Below are 20,742 nucleotides of genomic sequence, written 5' to 3' on the forward strand. Positions count from 1 at the left end.
ATAAATGAAGAGGAAGCTGCTGATGGGGATGAACTGGAAATGCAGCAGAGAGAGGATGAAACTGAAGACTTAAACTAGCTGGGAGCAGGATGAGGTGTAGACAGCCCCCAGCCAACAACCCAAGGACTGTCGGTGGCCCAGCAGCATGCAGAGAGCTTGGGCAAGGTGCTGCCCCGAGCCTGGCTGCCGTGGGTCAGCCCCCAACACTCGATGGCCAAAGGGATGGAGCTTGCTAGGGCAGCCTACACAGGTCCCAGGGAATTACATCTGCCACACACTGTCTGCTCAGGAGGAACAGGCAGAGGGGAGCACTGCATCTCACCTGGTAATGGGAACATTGCAGGAACAGCAGTGAACGGGTCTCAGTCGGGAATGCTCTGGTCGAACCCCATATTTCCACTATGTGGTAGTGTTCAGACATTTCTCCTAAAGCAGAATAAATTCAAATATTTGTGTAAAATTCTCCACATTGTATATAGCAATCCCCCTTAACAAGAAACCCCACTAGACCAGCATTACTTTGAAAACTTCACTTTGGAAAAATATTGAATTGCTTTCTGGAAAGGTATCCTCATCTTGCAAAGTATTTTATTGCATCAGTGTTACATTACTGAAGTTGGTCTTACAGCAAGGCAGCAACAAATGATCAGACTGGTTTAGGTTTTTTTCTTTCCCAAGAAAAACCCCTCCAGGCTGCACAGACTGCTGCAGCTGACACCCAAAGTGCCAGGCACCCCAGCAGGTGACCACCCACCTCCCGAAGCCTGGGACCCGATGCAGTTTCGCCCGCAGGGTTTTGTCTCAGATCCACAGCAGGACCGCAGCACCGCAGCGGGGCTGTGGGGGCACGACGGTGCCTCAGTCCAACCACACAGCCCCCAAAACCACACGGCAGCTGGGCTCTGCCTCAGGGTCCCAGGGCGCTGATGCCCAGGCGCCCAGTGTGACCCCATCCCTGCAGGAGGGACCCCGGCACTGGGAAGGGAGCTAGCAGCAGTTCAGGGTGGGATTTGAAAGGTATATCGCTGCTTCTGTGACAGGAAAGCTGTTCTCTTGAGCAGCGTTATCTCATCTATTTTGCAAATACAAATGTGATAGAAATCTGCAAAATAAGGAATATGCATTAACTTCTGAAAAGTTTTGACTACATATCATTATCTGTAATTTCACTGCTTTGATTTGCATATTCATAAAAGAAACACAGCACGGATGTGTCAAAGGCTTTCAGATGAACACGAACAAAACCAGCAGACTTGCAAGCTCAGTTCTGAAGTAATTGCCAAGACGCCTTCACTTTCCCTGATGTTAGTATAATATTTTGTCCCTGAGCTTGCAAAGCACTTCTTAGGTCCTGCTCGGGTCAGATCAGCTCCCAGGGCATGAGCAAGCACCTTGGCTGGGTGATGGGCCTTTACGGGCAGGAAAAGCAACCCGGTTGGATAATACACACAGTCCACAAGCACTAGCAAGGCAGCTTGGTGTGTTTCCAGCCTGGCTGCTGCTATTTGGGTTATCCCAGCTCCAGCAGCACTGAGCATTCACCAACAAGTGGGGTGACATGATAGGAGATGCTGGGAGGTTGGGCTGCACCCCAACGAGCTTTAGGTGCTCAGCTTCTACGTGCCCTGTCCCACCTCTATCATTGGGAACTTTCATAGGTCTTGTGCAGCCCTTATTTTTCAGCTGTGCATCACAAACAGGCAAGGCTGAGGCTGCCATCCCTACAGGCAGCCAGGGAGGTGGCAGCATCTTCAGCACAGCTGATAGCAAGGTGATAAAAAGTGTGAGTAACTTGGCTTTTAACTTATTTCCATGCTTTTAAGCTGCTGAGTAGGTGAAGCAACCGCTGTTACACCGAGCCGCTCTTTGTGCTGTTACTCTCAGTATCACAGTGATGTTATTCCAGCACTTTTGGGACACTTGTGATTCATATCTGAGCCTCTCCATCTTTGTAACACACCCGTACCAAGCGCTTTCCTTCCTTTTCCCTTTACAGAGGAAGAGCTCATCAGAGAGAGGGTCCCATGCTTTTGCCCACCCTCTGGGGAGAAGTAGCACCCCACCACGTTTGGGTGTCCCTGGGCTCTGTGGGTGCCAGGATCCACCCCAACCTCTTGCACCCAGCTCTGGCAGCACCCTCCAGTGCAAAGCTTATCAAGATGCTTGGAGAAATGCTGGTTGCTGTTGGAGGAAAGCAAGTGTGGCAGCAGGAAAAGGGGAAAATGTTATTTTTCAATTTCCGTCTGACATTTTTCAGGCAGGGAGCAGCAGGGTTTTTTAACAACAGAGAGCAAAGCAGAGCTGACAGGCTCAAATATAGTCCAGTCTTCACTGTTGCTTTGGGTGGAGTGTGAATTTTTGGTTACAAAAATAAGAGGGTTTGGTTTTGAAAGCTTAACCCTTCACCCCCACAACTACCAGAAAGTTAACCATTTTGGAAAAACTTCACAGAAGCCATTGGGGTTTGGCTGAAGGCACGCTCTTGCCGAAAAGGCGCCTGCACTGTTTGCTGGCTGTTGGACATGCCATGCCGGATCCTCCCCACATCGTTCCCATGCTCATGGCCGTGCCTCCTGCTCCTCTCAGATGTGAGCCAAGGGGAAATCTGAGTTTCTTGGGGGATTTTGAGACCACCACTGAACACAGCCAAGCTCAGGCTTTTCTGTGCATGGCCAGCGTCGATCCCAGCCAGCGCCTGACCCCAGGGCCAGGCACCACCATGGCACCTCTGCAGCCACGCTCTGCCGGAGCAGCCTTCTGCTCTGGGTACATCAACAATTGTGATTAATTGTTACAAGTGGGGGGGGTTCTGTCACCTAACAGCTTTTTATTATAGGACATAAATAAATTTGCCTCTTTAGAGAGCAAATGTAAACTCAATAAGCAAAGACACATTACCAGGTGACTACACCATGGGCTTGCTGTATTACTGGAGCTGGGCTGGGAGCAGGTGTGGGAGGGAGCTGGTGCATGGGGCAAGTTTACAGTGGAACAGCTGGTACTCCTCAGAAACATCCCCAAAATATCCCACAGGCACCTGAGACTGGAGGTAAGTGAACATGAGAGGGAAGGGGAGAATGGTCAGCTCAGGCTATCAGAATGAGGCATAGCCAGCCCTGCTTTTCTTACCCCACAGAGCAAGAGGAACAGTTTGGACTGGAAGGATTTCATAATCCTTTCTCTCCTGAAGGAGAACCTGCAGGAGTCCATGCCATTTCAGACCCCAGCCCAGGGGAGGGTTTGGATGATGGTTATGGGGTGCCCAGCTGCATGGAGGACAGGAGTTACATTTTGTAAGACAACTTCTAAGATTTTGAACTGGAGCAAGAGAGAAACAGAAAATCTCCAAAAGGGTAGATTCCAGACAGACATGTTTGTGGTGGACCAGTTTTACTACGAGGTTGACTTCTTAACTATTAGCAACAGAGAATTTACAAAACCTCTTTTTTTTTAAGGCCACTCAAGATGAGAAAGGGAGATATTTATTTCTGCAATTGCTGATTAGTGATATGCTGATATTGCCACTTATTCCTTTCTGAAGGGAAACAGCAGGAGATCTCCCCGTCTTCCATCTCTGCACCTGCCAGCTCATCCCCTCCAGCCCTGGGCCATGCCACAGGGGACACAGGGCAGCACCACCAGCCAAAAGCTCCCTGTAACCTGTCACCCTGTCCCCTCCTGACACAGAGAGGGGATGTGCTCAAATGGCTGAGGCACCGTTTGCCGTTTTCTTTTCCAGCCTTTACAGTCTTTTGCCTCCTTTGTTGCTGGATGGGGACGGAGACAAGGGAAATGCCCACCTCACTGCTGCCTTGTGAGGACACTGGAAAAGAACATTTACAACCACCCTCCTTGGAGGAGACCCCTGGCTGGGCTTCCTCAAGCACCCAGCCACAGCTGGTGTTTGCAGCCACGGCCATGCAGCTCTCCACTGGGAACCCTGGGTGATGAGCAGTCTCCAGGGAAACATCCAGATCTGCAAGTCTCCCTTCCCACAGGGAAAGCCAGGTCACACCAGCACTCCTCTCCATCTGTTATCCCTTTTCCAGCCATCCTGTTGGACCTCTGTCCTACTCAATGGGACAGGCTGCTGAGATCATCTTTCCCCACACCCCTGGTTTTGTCCCCCTTTTCCCATGTTCATTCCTCCCTGATCCACCTTGACATTTTCACCTCCTTTGGCCTTTCCCCTAAACATCCTGGACAAATCCCAGGGTCTCTTATTCAGTCCCAAACTCCCACCCCAACACACTCCACAAGAAGCGCCCTTCACCCCCTCCTTACTTGGCACAGGCCCCTGGTGAGCAGCTCATCACTGAGACCCCATCGTGGTAGGGACAGTGGCCTACTTGCCACCCCTAGTAGCCCAAGAGGACAAGGCTGGCCAGGTGCCACATCCAGCATTACCCCCCTGAGTCTAGTCACTGCATCTATTTTAGCCATTAGCCTGTTTTCCTTGCAAATAATCACACCTCATTTGGGGCCAAAATTTCAAAGAAAGTAACTCAAATCAAATCTTTTGTTAAATTGAATCACTTCTTTCAAATTAAAGGATGGTGTTTTCATTTAACTTTTCAGCAGCAGAGAAAAAAGCACATTCAAAATCTTTTTGAAACCAAGGAAGTTCATATTAAAAAAAAAACAAAGCAAACTGACCAGAATTATCTCATTCTTTTTGGAGTTACTTTTGTCATTTCACATTAAAAGCTCCACAGTGCTGACAGTCACAAACATTTTAAAACCACCAAATTCCTATCCTGGAGCACTATGCCCAGATCTACTTTGATGTGACATTGTGGTGTCATGACAGTGGTGGAGCTGCTGCATGGGTGGGACCTGCCCTTAACCCAGGGCACCAGGGGCTGGAAAGTGGCATCACCTGAACACCAGCCCCCTCCCCATGGACACACCTTCAAGGACTGTCAAGTCATAGGTAAGGACTTTATGTGTATCTCCATCCACCCCTGCAAGCCATGGGCTTGGACAGCCAGTGCTCCTCACTCCTGCCTGAAACCAGTATGAATGCGTGTACTTTTCAACTATTTCTGCTGGTCTTTGTGTTCTCTGAAGCTGCTCAAGCCAGACACACCTCCACTATTCCTGGCCAGGGCTGCAGTTTCTGCAGCAGAAGGAACTGGTCCAGCTGGCAGTCGGAACAATCAAAATTGTCATTTTTAAAATAATATTCTATTTATTCGCTTCTCTGTGTAACTCAGATGGGAGTTAAATTGATTTTTTTTTTTTCATACTGCCTTCATTTAATGTACACAGCTAAATCACTTTCTCTGCATCACTGGAAGAAACCTATGAAAATCAGTTAAATAAACACATCTGTGCTCAGAGCCCTGGAAATGCAGAGTGGTTGTCTCACTGGGGAAACCAGAGCGGTTCACAGAGTCCAGAAAAAGACCTCCCATCTACATGGAGGCTGCAGAATATCACGCCTAGAGGAAGCCATGTAGATCAGGGCCTCAAGTTGAGGCATGAACTGGGTGCAAGCCAAGGACATTATAGCAACTTCCAGAGTCTGGTCTTCTGCTTCAGATGGTGCTTGGTGCCCAGAGCCCAAGGCGCAGGAAGCACAGTGCCAACACGGCCACCCACCTGGCATCAGCACGGCTGAACAGATTACAGAGCATCCTACACGGCCTTCCCCGCCCTGTCTTTCAAGCCACCAGAGACTGTGTCACAACTGCCATTGCCCTTGCCATCAGCATCACCCCATGGTCCTTCTGCTGAGCTCTTCTGGGGATGGACAGGGAGTTGGTGACAGATCCAACCACCAGCTGGGTGGCCAGGAGTGCCAACACAGTTCCATTTGTCTCTGCAGAAACAAGGGGATAGGAAACAGGTGCCACTGGGCAGGGGTGTGGACTTGGAAGAGGCTGGGATTTCCCCAAAATGACCCTTTTGGTAAAAGATTTCCCCCGAAGGATCCAAACTGCACGGAAAGCTCTGCTGGGAGCAAAACTGAAAGCCCAGGCCACACCTGGGCTGCAGGAAGGCTGCAGCAGCCACACCGTGTACCTTCAGCATCTCACTGACATGGTCTGAGAGCTCCCCAAAGACATGTCCTTTCCTTCCCTGGTACCATCAATTCTTGCAGGAACAGGGCTCCTGGCTTTGTATCCAGGCTCTGCTGGTGTGACACACCACCATCCAGGATCCTAGTCCACCACAAGCCAGAGGCAGAAAGCATCTTAGATAAATTTAGTAGATCCTGGGGAAAACAGTCCTGGAGTAGCCAGGCAGGATGGGAGCCTGTGGGTGCCTGCACTGCTCCTGGCTCACCAGCCAGCCCCATACAGGCACCAGAGGAGAGGCTGGTGCTGGCACCTTTACCTCACCCTACCTGCACTTCAGCCCTTGCCTCCACACCCATGTGTCACCACCAAGTGACCCAGTCTGACTGTACTTCTGCTAGCAGTGCAGCCCTTGACATCCCCAGGTGGCCAGCAGGAGCAAGTCTCCAAAAGGGAACCTGGAGCATCAGCATATGAACAGGTAACATCAAAGCTTCAAGCCCCCACATCACTGTGAGAGAGCAGCAAAAGCAGGAGCAAGATGAGCAGAGCAGACCCTGAGACAGCAGCCAGATCCAAACAAGAGTCCATCTCACAGGGAAACATCATGGTGGTGAAGCAGGTTAAGGTCAGTCCTGGGAGTCCACCCTCAGGTCAGCTTTAGGACTAGGCTCATCAAGCAGCACCCCCAAGAAAGAGCTTACAACTGGAGACCAGCTGCTGAGCTTAAATACAGCTCCTGGGCCCAGGGATGTGGGTGGAGGCTCCAGGTGAGGCTGGCCAGGGTCATTAAGGCTTATTAGTGCCCTCAGAGCTCTGACAACCATCTTGTGGGACAGCTCCCATTGCCCTGGGGAACTGAAAGTTTCAGCCAAAGGTTTATGGACTTCTCTGCCTCAAGAAACATGATGACACTCTCCCAGGTCTCCCAACCTCATGCTCACTGTGCAAAGCAGACGTAGCTGGGGCAGTAGCTCTGCATCCCAGGAGCAGGCATCTCCTGTGGGTGGTGGGGAGGAAGGAAGGAGAAGGGTGATCTGGGTGGCTGTGGTGACAACATAGCCTGAAAGAAGGCACAGCAGCTCCGGCTCCAGGGATGGGGCTGCCCAGGGACCGTGCAACCCCTGGGGGAGCTGGGAGCACAGGAGTGGGAACCTCCCTGAGGCAGAAACCTCCCCTGGATTTGCCCACCAGGATCTCCAGGAGTCACGCACACAATGGCAGATGTTTGGAAGGGAGTTTGGAAGAACAAAACTTTGGGGCCTGTTTTCTGTGCTGACTATAAATGTGTGCTGGATGAAGAACACGCTCCCAGAGGTATGTACTTAATGGATCTCAAGGAGCCACCATCTCTTTGCTGGTGGTTTATAAAGAAGCTCAACTATTCAACCATTGGAAAAACATGAAGAGAGACTTAATAAAAGCATATTTCCAATATACAAAAAATTAATGAATTTGTATGGTATCCTGCCTACAAGATGCATTAATTTAGATAGACAGCACTCAAGGCTTTAAGAACTGGTACTACAGAAGGTGGACAGCATGAAAGCAAAGGGAATAAACAGAGGAGAGATTTCTAAGTGCCCATGACATTTGTTCAAATACTTTATTTCAATCAGCTTAAAAGGGAAACATAAAGCTAAGGTTGCTCCTAGGAAAGGGAATGAAATTGAAAACCAAGTAATGCACTGAGAGCAATTCAAAGGGAGCTGAGAGGCAGCCGTCTGCTGCAGAGAGGGGGTGAGCAGCCCCACCGCGGACAGCCTTTTGCTCTTCTGATGATATTTTTGTTTCCAAATACCATCTCGCATTGTCTTGTCTGTGGAAGAGAAGCCACTCCAAAAACCCAATGCCTGAACAACACTGAGAGGGTTTCATCTGCACAGACTGAGTCATTTCACTTTTATTTTGCCAAATGTTTGGGGTGGGGGTCCGGATCAGACAGAGGAACCTGCCCTTCAGGAGAGCATCCAGTGTTCAAAGCTCATGTTCAATTTGGTTTAGAAACAGCAAGAACAGTTGCGGGGCGGGGGGGGGGAGCAAAATATATGTTTTTTTCATACCCTCACCAAAATATCATCTCAGAAAAGGTGTAAAATTCCACTTCAGTGCTCAAAATGTCCTTTCAAATTCTCCAGCACCTTTCAGGCGAGCCAGGAACGCACCAAGGGGTCGACTGGCGTGCAAAGTCCTGCCCGGGTGCCCCCAGTCCCAGGCAATCCCAGCTGGTGCCACGCTCCAGCAAGGCTGGAGGAAAGCTGCTCCCGCGTCCGTCACCACCCCACCATGCCCCGCAGCGCGGATGCTGGGCTGCCCCCGTGCCTCCACCGCATCTAAGAGCAGCACCAAGGGGGCTGTTAAGGTGGAAAAGAGGATTTGGGGCAAAGTGATACTTACGGCTTGGCTTCCAAGGAAAGTTGTGGTATTTTTTGTTTGAAGAACAGACAACCAGCAAGCTGAAGAAGGAAAGCTGTTTATGAACACCTTCACTACAGTAGACTGTGGGGGGAAAAAAACATTTTTTCAGCAGTACAATTTACTTCTACTAACAGAAGAAACTATTGATTTATCACTATTTTATATTTGTTTTCTTCTTTTTTACATTCATTAGTTCACAGCGTTTCTTTTATCTGTGAGCTGTCTCTGATAGCATTCAATACATTTAGCATTTCTATAAATATGTAAATATAAGATCTGTATGTGTAAACACACACGCATAAATAAAATGGTAATGATGTTTATATCTATATTTGTGTATATATAAAAGCTAAATTATCTCTAATTTATCAACGTCCTTTATATCTCCTATATGCATTACGTTCCTAAATACATATAGTCTTCAAATTTATGTGAAAATGGCACCTATGAGGAATACAGATAAAAGACTGGAAAGCGTTCCTGGTGGATAAGTAACCCCTATTTCCTTAATTTCTTTTTATGTGTTCCCCACAGCAAGCAGTGGAAGATGCATAAAAAAGTCTGTGCACAATTATTTAACCTCCTTGTTTAGCCATTTTCCGTGTGTTTGTATCAGAGATACCTGAGCTGATACCAAGCGGGGTGAGCGATTCTCCCAGGGGTTCCTCTGCTGCTGGTGCGTTGGTCCTGATCCAGAGCCAAGCTTGGAATTAGGGGCACGGAAAATAAGGTTGCGCCAAACAACATAAAGGCTGAGGGAAAGGAAAACGTCCCAGGGAGACCTGGAGCCGAGTTTTCCTTGAACACCAGGCAAACGGGAGGCTTGTATCTCCCAGCTACGGGCAGGGAGCTGGGGGCTCCTGGGGTGCACGTCACCCCCCGCTGGCCCCGAGCCAGCTGCAGCATCCCGAGGACCTTTCCCCACGCACACGGTCACCCCCGGTTACTGCTGGACCTTCCCCGCCGGGAAAGCGAGGCAGAGGAGAAAGTTCTCCACCCTCCGTCAGAACGCCGAGGTTGCCCCACGCACCCCAGGACCCCGACTGTCCCCCCAAGGGTGATGCCTTCGGGATCTCGGCTGCCACCCGCACCCCTTGCCCGTCTCCTGGGAGGCTTAGTGCTGGGGCAAGGGGGAACACCCCCCCCCCCCCCCGCAGGCTGGCCGGGACCCGGGGGGGCGGGCAGCACGCGCAAAGGGAGCTCGAGGGGCCGAAGGGAGCCCAGCGGGCACAGGACCCCCTGGGAGGGGGCTGCCCCCTCCGCCCGGCCGCGAGCGGTGCCCCCGACCCCCGTTACACGCCTCGGGCAGCCCCGGCCCGGCGCTGCCCCCCGGGCCCGGCCCCGCCCGCCGGCCGCGGGATGCGGCGGGAGCGCGTGATGCCGGCGCGCCGCGAGCTCCCCCTGCAGCGCCCGGGGAAAGCAGCCGCCGGCGGAGCCCTGCCCGGCCCTGCCTTCTTCTGCCTGGCCCTGCCTGTCCCTGCCCGGCCCTGCCTGGCCCTGCCCGGCCCTGCCTTCTTCTGCCTGTCCCTGCCTGGCCCTGCCCGGCCCTGCCTGGCCCTGCCCGGCCTTGCCTTCTTCTGCCTGGCCCTGCCCGGCCCTGCCTTCTTCTGCCTGGCCCTGCCCATCCCTGCCTGTCCCTGCCTGCCCCCCGAGCCCCTGTCTGTCCCTGCCTGCCCCTGCCTGCATCTGCCTGTGCCTGCCTGCACCTGCCCATCCCTGTCCGTCCCTGCCTGTCTCTGCCTGCGCCTGCCTGTCCCTGCCTGCCCCTGCCTGTGCCCTCCCATCCCTGCCTGTCCCTGCCTGTGCCTGCCCGTCCCTGCCCATCCCTGCCCGTCCCTGCCTGTGCCTGCCCGCCCTTGCCTGCCTCTGCCTGTCCCTGCCCACCCCTGCCTTCTCCTGCCTGACCCTGCCTTCTCCTGCCTGACCCTGCCTGGGCCTGCATTCTCATGCCTGCCCCTGCCTTCTCCTGCCTGTCCCTGCCTGACCCTGCCTGTGCCTGCCCGTCCCTGCCTGCCCCTGCCTTCTCCTGCCTGTCCCTGCCTGTCCCTGCCTGCCCCTGCCTGCTCCTGCCTGTCCTGCCTGCCCCTGCCTCCTCCTGACTGCTTCTGCCTGTCCCTGCCTGCTCCTGCGGAGCCCTGCCTGCCCCTGCCTGCTCCTGCCTGTCCCTGCCTGCCCCTGCCTCCTCCTGACTGCTTCTGCCTGTCCCTGCCTGCTCCTGCGGAGCCCTGCCTGCCCCTGCCTGCTCCTGCCTGTCCCTGCCTGCCCCTGCCTGTCCTTGCCTACTCCTGCCTGTCCTTGCCTACTCCTGCCTGCTCCTGCCTGTCCTTGCCTGGGCCTGCCTGCTCCTGCCTGCACCCCACCAGCCTCTGCGAGAAATAAAGTGAAACCAAACTCATCTGCTTTGTGCCAAGCAATGCCCCCGCGATGAGCACGGCGTTCAGCCAGGGCACAGGTGAGCCCTGGTGTGGCAAGCAGCGCCCTGGGGGTCTCCCAGCCCTCCCCTCCCTGGGGGTCTCCAAGCCCTCCTCTCCCTGGGGTCCCCAAGCCCTCCCCTCCCTGGGGGTCTCCCAGCCCTCCCCTCCCTGGGGGTCTCCAAGCCCTCCTCTCCCTGGGGTCCCCAAGCCCTCCCCTCCCTGTTCTCTCCGTTTCTGCCCGGGTTGGGGCTGGAGCTGAGGCCAGCCCTGCCAGCTCGGGGGGGGAACCCTGCAGTGAGGGGGTGGCAGGGGGACCCACCAAGCCCCCGCATCCTCCCGTTGCTGCCAGCCCCAGCATCCAGCTCCCACCCTCCTGCTCCGGGCAAGGTCCAGGAACCTTTTACAAACTGCATTTGTGCTGCAGTCTGTGCCTATAGGTCTAATGGAAGGGGAAAGCCGCTGGGATTTTGGGACTCCTGACAGAGCCATTCCCTAAATGCCAGTGCCCTGGGATCACATCAGTTAGCGAGCTGCGCTCCATCCCGTTGCTGGCTTTGGATACACTTTTGGATTCGCTTTCCAGTGGAGCAGTGACATATTTATAGCTCCGAGGGGTTGTGCTGGGCATTAATGCTGTCCTGGAGCCAAAAGCCTTGATTCACGCCTTCAGGCTGAAATAACACAGAGATCAGTGGCATGCCCCGAGGGAAAAGGGGAGGCTGAGGATGCCCAAACGGACGCTTGGAGGGACCCAGAGCAAATCCCCATTCGGCTGCAGGACACAGAGGCGGGGGCTCGAGCCTGGGCTTACGGGGTCACAGGGCTGGCATTCACCAGCTCCCTGGCCCCGGCGTTTCTGCGAGACCATGAGCAGAGCCTGGCAAAGCGCCACCGGCACAGGGGCTCCGCACTTGCCGCGGGCCGCAGCAGCATTGCCAGGGGCTCTGCAGGCAACTTGCGCTGCTCTTGCTTCCCTCCGAGGCACGAAGGTTACGGAATTCCCACCCACTCATTGCTGAGCCCCCTGAGCCAGGACGCCGCCCCTGGGGGAGGACGTGCTGTGGGGTAGTGGAGCTAAGGTGCAGTGCCCGGCCCTGCGTTTATCCACGGGTCTCAGCAGCCCCCGCTTCCCCCAAGGTGTCTGCAGGCGACTTGTCCCCGCTGCAAGCATGCCAGCGCGGGGTCTCCTCCGGGTCGCAGATTACACGAGCCCCAGGTCTATCTTTTATTAAAGCCCCCAGAGATGGAGTTCTGCTGGGGGAGACGGAGTGCCAGCAGCAGCCAGGGATGCCATCTCCCTTCCCTCAGCACCCAGGAGGATCCAGAAATATTTCCAAGTGTTTCGCCAGGAGAGGTTTCCCAGGACAAGCGCTGCCAATCTGCCCTGGGTGGGTGCAAGTGTGCAAGGGGGCCTCATGGTTCACCACAGCCAGCGTGCAGGAGGAGGAGGGGGAAATAACAATTACAGCAAGCTCCGCTATCGCGGGCATCCCAGCAGCTAGAGAGGTTACAGCAGCAGTGACACAGCCTAACAACCCTTCCAGCACACGGGGAATTTCAGTCTTTCCCAGGCAGAAGGTGAGGTTATCTCCACCAGGAACTGCTAACGATGCTGCAGAAATCTTAACAGCCAGGGGGACGGGTGGGAAACACAACTTGTCAGTGGTTTGTGCCAGTGGGGATACGGTCATGGATGTAACCACAGTGGGGACATGATGGCTGGGGAGGAGAAGGGGCAGTGAGCTGGGAGTCCCCATGGGTCCTCCTCATCCAGAGCCCTGGCTGCCCAACTTCACTGGGGATTCACAGAAAATGTATGTTTTGACTCCAGCCCTTGCTGGGCTCACCTGAGCTTACCCGTGGCAGGAGTGACGCTGGGCCAAAACGCCAGCTTGGGCAGGACAGGGCTGGGCTGGGGACGGGTGCTGGGGAAGAGAGAGAAGAGACTCTATTAGTGCATCAAGGTTGGGGAGGACCAAGGCAGGAGCACCCGCAGACAGCTGCCATCACCCACCCAGGCACAGCACCTGCCCAGCCCCCCGGCCCTGCCTGCACCCCGGCTGGAGGGAGGTCGCTCGTGGAGGGGCCGTTTCCCTCTGGATCTGCTGGAAGCAGCACAAGCCCTGAGCTCCCTGCAGCTCCCGCCGGGTGTGAAGGCAGGGCCAGCGGCAGGTGGGACCGGGCCAGTTAGCGCCTGAGCTCCCCCGCCACACGGTACTCCCAGGGCAGGACCACTCCTCTTTGCCCCCTATATTTTGGGGGCAGTTTTTTCCCTTTTCTTACCCATTCCTTGGGCAGCTTCCCTGCTCCATGCTGCAGAGAGCATCCTCCAGGATCAGGCCAGGGTGCCCCAAGGGGGTGTTTTCACCCCACACCTCGGTGCTGTCAGCAAGCAGGACCCAAAGACGCACCAAATTAAACACCTCAAATCCCAGAGAAAGCCATGAAAAGCCCCAAACCACTGAGCAGTCCCCAGCACTCCGAGGCTCCTGTGGGATGCTCCCATGGCATCCCTCCAGCTCTGCTGCAGGGTCTGCTCCTCCACGGATGGTCCCACAGCCACCAGGACACAAGCCAGGTGTGCCTTTCTTGGAAGCTCCAGGGCCACAAGCACAGGGGTCATCGAGGTCCAGCCGGCTGCTCCACACCCTGAGCAGAGCAGTTTCCTCAGGGGATCCCACCTGCATCCCACCCCTGGCAGGGTGCGGAGCCCACCACAGTGCGGACGGCAGGACTGTTCCATCGAGCTGCTCACTCCCTGCTTGTTTCTGGGTGGAAAATCCTGGGTATCCTACAGGGGGAAAAACAGCTTCTGTTTCTTACCCCTTTAATCAAAGTGTTCTGCTAACTTTCACACACCGTTTTTACCAGTGGTGAAATGCTGACTTGCCAGCACTGGGTTTTAGCCTCTTCTCAAAATTCAAACTTGGGAAAAGTTCAGCCAGTATGCTGGTTTTTCACAATTTTCTCTTTGCCAAAAACTAAAAGCCTTCCCAAAAAGCTGCTGCAACTCCTTGGCTCACAGCTGGCTGGCACGTGTCCCCTGATGTCAGGAGCACGTGGTGGGCCACGATGCCACGAGGACACTCAGTGCCTACCGATGCCGGGGCCTTGGCTGCTGCCACCAGACCTCAGCAGGGCTCCCCTGCCCCCACGCTGCCCTGCACCAGCACAGCCCCATCATTTCCAGCCTTTGCCACCAGATTTGCATCGCTCTGGGTATACACGCTGGAGTGGACCTCCTCCACAGGGCTCTCCGAGTCATGTGCATGGGAACACGGAGGAGATGGAGGCAGCCGAGTCCTGGATACAGCCACAGGATACTTCCCCATCCTCCTGCCAGGTCTGCATCCCCCCTCCCGCCCTGCAGCGGGCTGCAGAATTGCTGGGATCACTTTCCGGACTCCTCTGGCTCATTCTTCACTCTGCTGCCCAATATTTCATCATCCACCTCAGAGAAATGTATATTTCCCTTTTAAGAGCTCTCCTAGAATAATATATTTTTTTATTATCGTGACAGTAAGGGCTCCTGTTGCCATGGATACATGCCCTTTGCTAGAGCAGGAGCTTTCTGGGTGTTGGAAATTCTGCTATTTTTCCTGATCTACAGGGGTTTATTTTTATATTTTTTTTTAATTTGGGATTTATTTCCATTATCATCTTCTCAAACAACAGGTCATTTACATTGCATATGGATATGTCACCAGTACAGTAGAGCTTTCAGAAACAACCTCCTGCTTTTAGAAGGAATCTTTTTGGGGAAAAAAAAATTACCAGGCAGCACTGATAATATATAGTATAACAAAACCACGGAAACTCTGAAAAGGTCTCATCTGTATCTCGCTACATTATACATTAAATCCCATTTCTGGCTTCAAGACTCCTGAATGAGTGTTATAAAACCAAGTCCAATTTTATGTGGTTTTCATACTGTTGCTGTAAAACTAACCTATATCTTCTGGTTGTCAATTCAGCTGTCCTCCAGCCCTGAGCCTCTTGAAACCTAATCTATTTGAGAACACACAGAGAAAAATTAAGTGGATATATTAAATGGAGATATAGATAGATGGATAGATAGATGGATAGATAGATAAATCAATTCAGCTTTTTACTCCAGCATTCCCTTACAGGCGAGTGCCGTAGCATTTACATTGGCAAAGGTATCACACATACATAAAGACATTACAGGAACTTTTCCAAAGCGTTTCATCCCTTGGAGTAATCTGTGGTGCAGGATTGCACTCTGCTTCTGCTGCTCACGGCTGTCAATGCACACCAGGAGGGAGCAGCAATCTGCCCCACTTACAGAAAGGGAAACTGAGGCACAGAGCCAGCCCCCACCTGCTCCCAAAGCAGATAAGTGGCAGGGCTGCAGTGAAAACATTTGGCTTTCTCTGGCTTTCTGCTGAATTTTTCCCCAGTGTTTCTAGTGACAGCATCCATACCAGCTGCGCCTTGTTTAGTGACGAGGGGGATGATCAAGATGTCACCTGCGGGCTTGTTTCCCTCTGCCTCATCAGGGCCAGAGATGCTGTGTGAGACCTATTTGCTTCCCTCTCCTTGTACTTTCGGCTTTTTCTGCTTGTTTTATTTATTTTTTTTTAAATAAAAATAGTAGAAATTGGTCAAAGCAGATTAACATCACACAGAAACTCCCAAAAGAGCAAATACTACAGAAAAGGTCCAAGATTTGCCCACAATACGGCCAAAGGTTTGCTACTGAAGTTTTAAAAGGAACAGGCTGAGGTGAGATACCGAGTGGATTTCACAGTTCCTACAAACTTGCACTGAGCAGATGCTGACACTGGGTTTAAATGTGGCAGCTGGTGCGAGGTGGTCTCCCCCAGCCCCCGTGAGCCCTTTGTGCCACATAAGGCGCAGCCAGCAGCCGTGCAAGGGACCCCCTGTGCACCCAGGCCGGGCAGTTCCTCCTACATCACCGCCTGGACCTCCGCAGCATCCGCAGCCCCCCAGGTTCAGCAAAAAGGGGAGGGAAGGATGAAAATGGGGGTGTACGTTGCTGTGTTTCACCCCAGAGTGCTCAGGGGGCTGCTGGAGGAGCCGCTGCCGCAGCGGCCGGGACAGGGATGCCCCCAGACGATGCCAGCAGGGATGGAAAGGCTGCTCAGAGCCCCTTCACCTGCAGCTGGAGCACACGGGAGGGCACTGGGAAGGGACATGGAGCTCCTGGAGAGCACATGATGGGAGGGAAGGAGCAGCTGGGAAAGGGAAATAGGGCCCATGCCCATGAAGAAATGGGGATGTCCTCGCCTGATGGTGGGAAACCAGTTAAAAGATGTTTGTATCCCCACCTAAACCTTGTGGAGACACCAGCGCTGCCAGAAATGGAGGCACAGCGGGGTGAAGGATGCCCCAGCGGCCCCCAAAGAGGTGGAGGAAAAGCTCCAGCTCAGCTAGGGGATCCCACCTGGACACAGCATCTCCCTGCCAGCTCTGTCCCACCCCCAAGACAAGCAGATTTCCACCCAAGGACGTGGCTGAAAGCCTCCACCGTTGGCTGCCCTGCAGTGTTTCAGGGAAGAGTCTCCTTGAGAATGTCACGTGTTAAAACTTATCCTACCACAATTTGATTTACCTCTGCTACAGAGGGGAGAAAAGGTTTATCCATGACTTATTCCTCCTGCAAGCCGGTGCAATTTTGCATCATGGTCTGTTGCCACGGAGATGTCACACGCGAGCTGGAAGGGGACCGAGCTCCCAGCAGCACAGCACCCAGCACCAAGGAGGCAAGGAGGAGACAAGTATTTTCCGTAAAAAGGAAAGGAGCAGGAACATAGGGGAGAGCAGCAGCCCAGAGGGAACAAGGCAAAATATTAATTGCTCGGGTGCAGAGCTGAAGTCCCCGCAGGTTGGGGACACATCCCCACCGGATGCTGGACACAGCTTCCAGCAGCACCCGAGGAGGAGGACCGGGTGTTTGGGTCACCCATATATATCCCAGCGCTGGGGCCAGCTGCCATTAGCGAAGCCCCTGCAGCTTTCTCAGGACATCCACATTCGAGAGCTGAACACATTTAAAGTGCAATTCTTAGGTGCAATTTGATAAAAGTGAGAAATAATCCTTTTTAAAAAATGCCTTGCTTTTTCTATGTTTTTCTTATTTCTTCCTGAAACCAGCAGGCTGCACTGAGGATGCACACTGCTCCCGGTGGGTGCCATCATGCAAGCAGTGGCGGCCGAGCCCCCACCGATGCCGCAGCATGCTCCTGCTTCACAGCACCTGAACATCTTCATCTGCACCCCACCGCCGTGCTCTGCCTGACCTCACCTCACACCAAGCAACGCTCGAGCAGAGATGAAGATGCAGGAACATCGTGCAAACAGCACGCTCCTTCCACTGAGCAAAATATTTCCATGTCCAGCTACTTGGGGAAATCCTATTGGATGCAAAGCGGTTGCAGACGCATATGCTGATCCTGGTTCTCATGCAAAATCCCAACGGGATATCCCTGCACAGAACCACATCAGTGCTTCAGAAAAGCAGCACATGGAGAAACGCTGGGAAAATATGGCAATAACAAATGTTCTGCACAGCTCGTCTTCTGTTCTCCATAATTTAAACAAAGATATAAATTTCTTCAAACGTTGTATTAGCAAAAGAAGAGTCATGATTCAGCCAAGTGGGGCAGAGTATTTTGGACTGGTCAAGCCTATTTTGAGGATGAGGATGTTTTGGGACAGGGCAGAGGGTAAGCCGTGTCGCCCCCGTTTGCCGCCCATCTGCTCTTGCTGCTGTTCGGAGGAGGCAGCAGGAGCACTGAAGGTCACGAGCAGCAGTGTGGGAAGCCTTGTCCCACAAAAAATATTTTTTTTAATGGCTTTAACTTAATAAGGTGGCTCAAGTGGGAAGTTATCACACAGAAGACACAGCCATCATCGTGTGAGGATGAACCCGGGGAGCCACACTGGGATGGGTGCAGGAATGGGGCTCTCAGGGGTGGTTTGGCTCTCAGCACACCCCGACGTCCCACCAGCCTCACATCCTTACCAAGCAAACACCGCTAAATGCTCAGGCCTTGGTTCCCCCAGAGCTGGAAAAGCCCATCCCTGTGCAGGGATGTGCACGGGGACAGCACAGCCGAGCAGCCACCATGGGGTACATGTGGGGCTGCAGAGCCACAGCAAGAGATGCACCAAGGGATGCACCAAGGGATGCAGCGAGCGCTCACTTTTCAGGCAAGGATACAGCTGAGGACATCCTCATTACTGCCTTGGATCCTTAACATTTAATATAACTTCCTCACTCCACAGGGCTCACACCTGAGTAAGATCGCTCTGGTTTACATTCATCAAATGCCAAATACAGTTTCCCTGCACCCTGAACGGGAGATGTCTGCGGGATCACCGGCAGTGGCGTGCTACGCTAACTCCAGATGAATATTGACTTTTTAATGACAAGCACTCTAGTACAAATACCAACCGATGCAACGCGGGCCCGAGCAGACAGCTGAAGGGGGCCAGTCTGCCTGTTATTCAGTAAATGAATTATTTGATTCCCCTTCCCTGCAGCATGCTGTCTGCTAGGAAATTTTCATTTGGTCTTTCTAACTCAAGAACCAATTGTAAATGTCAGCGCTAAACGCTCAGATTTAAGTGTTAGGTTGTCTTGTTTGATTATGGCACTAAAAGGTCAGAACTGACTAATGGAAAGTACAAGCGGTATCGGGAGAGAAACAGTGTTCTGCTGTGGGTGAGCAAACACCTGGGGACAACCTAATCACTCTTCCTGCAGCATCTCTCTTTTCCCTCTCCAGCTCCTTCATTCAAGGCTCTTTTCCAGGTTGTAAGATGTGGGAAGGCCATTTCTGGGGAAAATTCCTGCTTGTGACGTCGCTGCCAGGGATGCTGACAGCGCAGGGTTTCCCCGTGGAGGAAGCAGAGACCTCACCTCGCTGTGTCCTGGCTGGATTTGCTCCCAAAGGGCAAAGGACAGCATGAGAGCCAGTTGCTGCCAACCCCGTTGCCATCACCCCCTTCTCTCCATGCACAGCTCAGTCTGACATCAGTGTTTTCAGTGCCAATGTCTCTGCGCCTCCAGTTCCATCCCCACTTTGGCCCTCCTCTGGCAACCAGCATCCCAACAGCTCCATGTAGAGAGAAAAACATGACTTTTTTTCTTCCTCCTTTCCCATTTGCCATCCATTTCCCAACATTTGCAGCACCTTTAAAATCCCCTTTCCCTGAGCTGTTTCAGTCACAGCGACCAAATAAAACTACGGTTGCCTCAAAGCAACTCAGCTGAGGAAATCTGCTTTTTATCGGAGCCCATTACCATCATTCCAGTTCTATAAGCTGAGTTCATTATATTTACTTTAAAGCTGCTTTCAAAAATATTAGTCCTTCTGCCATAAAAGTGCCTGGCAGAATAAAACCCCGATAGCTGTTACTCCTCCCTGGGGAGCCGCGTGCTGTGGTCCCAGGCAGGAGCGCTCAGCTCCCCACACAGATGCCATCCTGCGCCGGGACCCGGTCCCCACCACCAGCCTCGAAACCTCCCCAGGCAGAGAAATGCAGTGCCCACTGCCGACGTCTGAATGTTTCTGGACATTTACATGAACGAGAGTTGGGAACTTTAGGAAAACTAGGAGTTTTAGGAAGTAATTGCAATGTTTTTTTCCCAAAGACTTTGGGGTCTGGCCTCTATCCTTTGGCACCAGCCTGGAAAATAACCACCATCCCCAGGATGCGCATACCACCTCTCCAGCCATCCTCCCAGGAATCAAAGATCCTGCTGGACGCAGGGAAAGATCTCCCACTGCCACAGGCTCCTCTGGGGAGGCAGTTTCAATCCTTTCTTTCTGGGTGGTTTATGTTACGAGGTCCCACATCACTTAGAGAACTAAGAGGCAGTTGTCTTAATCACAGGCCCCTTTGTGAAAGCATCACTGGGGAAAGGGTCCCATTAAGCAGGGAATGGTGCCAGAAGGGTGAAGAGGCTGAGAAGCCACCACAAAATACCCAAGGAGAAAAAAATCCTCACCCCATCACCAGTATCGAATGCAAAGAAATCAAAGAAAATAAATATCCATCTCCAAACAGAGCTATTTGTTTCATAGCCAAGGCACAGAGTGGGATGGTCTGTCTGAGCTGTGCTGGTAAAGTCAAGGCAGTTTGTGGTCTATAAGATTAATAGGAAATCTGCTCTGGATTGGGAGTGATTCCCTCTTTTATTGGAATAAGCCCCAAAGAGTAATGGCTGTAGGGCAGGAAGAGGAAGGTAAATTGCAGTAATAATGTGTTTCTTTGTGCAGACATGCTTTTGATCATAGAAAAATACACCATCTGTTTCTAAATTACTTGTTGTATTGATTTAACAGTTAGTAACATGGGGGGTTTTTTTCTTTTTTTTTTTTCTTTTGCAAATCCATTTTACAAGGTCTCCTGGAAATCTGACAGTTATGTGCAATAAAAAGTAGGGGCTTGTTCATCATAAGATTCCCGCTGCCAGCCATGGGGCTCTGCGTGTGTAGGAACGAGCCATACCCACATGGGCTCCTTGAGCCCCCTGTCCTGCCAAGAGCCGAGCAGCTGAGTGCTTACGTGCCCCATAAGAACTATTTCTTTACACCAAATAAGCCGTTCTTGTGCTTTCTCCCTGCTCAAACCACAGGCACCTCACTGCCCTTGTTGCTTTGCATTTTTGCTGCTTTCCATCCATTTTTTGCAGCTTTTGCCCTACTTCTCCTCCTGCACCCCAAAGGCTGCAACAGCACCAGGGTCCCTGCACCTGGGAGTGGGTGTGCACATAGCAAACCACGTCCCCCCTGAAAACGCCTCCCCCAAGCTGCATACCTTCACAGGGGCAGCAAGGGCAGTCTACCCCCAGCCCCAGTAACTGCGCCCACCCTCACCTGCCAGGGACAGGC

This window comes from Falco rusticolus, chromosome 10 (genome assembly GCF_015220075.1).
Source record: "Falco rusticolus isolate bFalRus1 chromosome 10, bFalRus1.pri, whole genome shotgun sequence".
Classification (NCBI taxonomy): domain Eukaryota; kingdom Metazoa; phylum Chordata; class Aves; order Falconiformes; family Falconidae; genus Falco; species Falco rusticolus.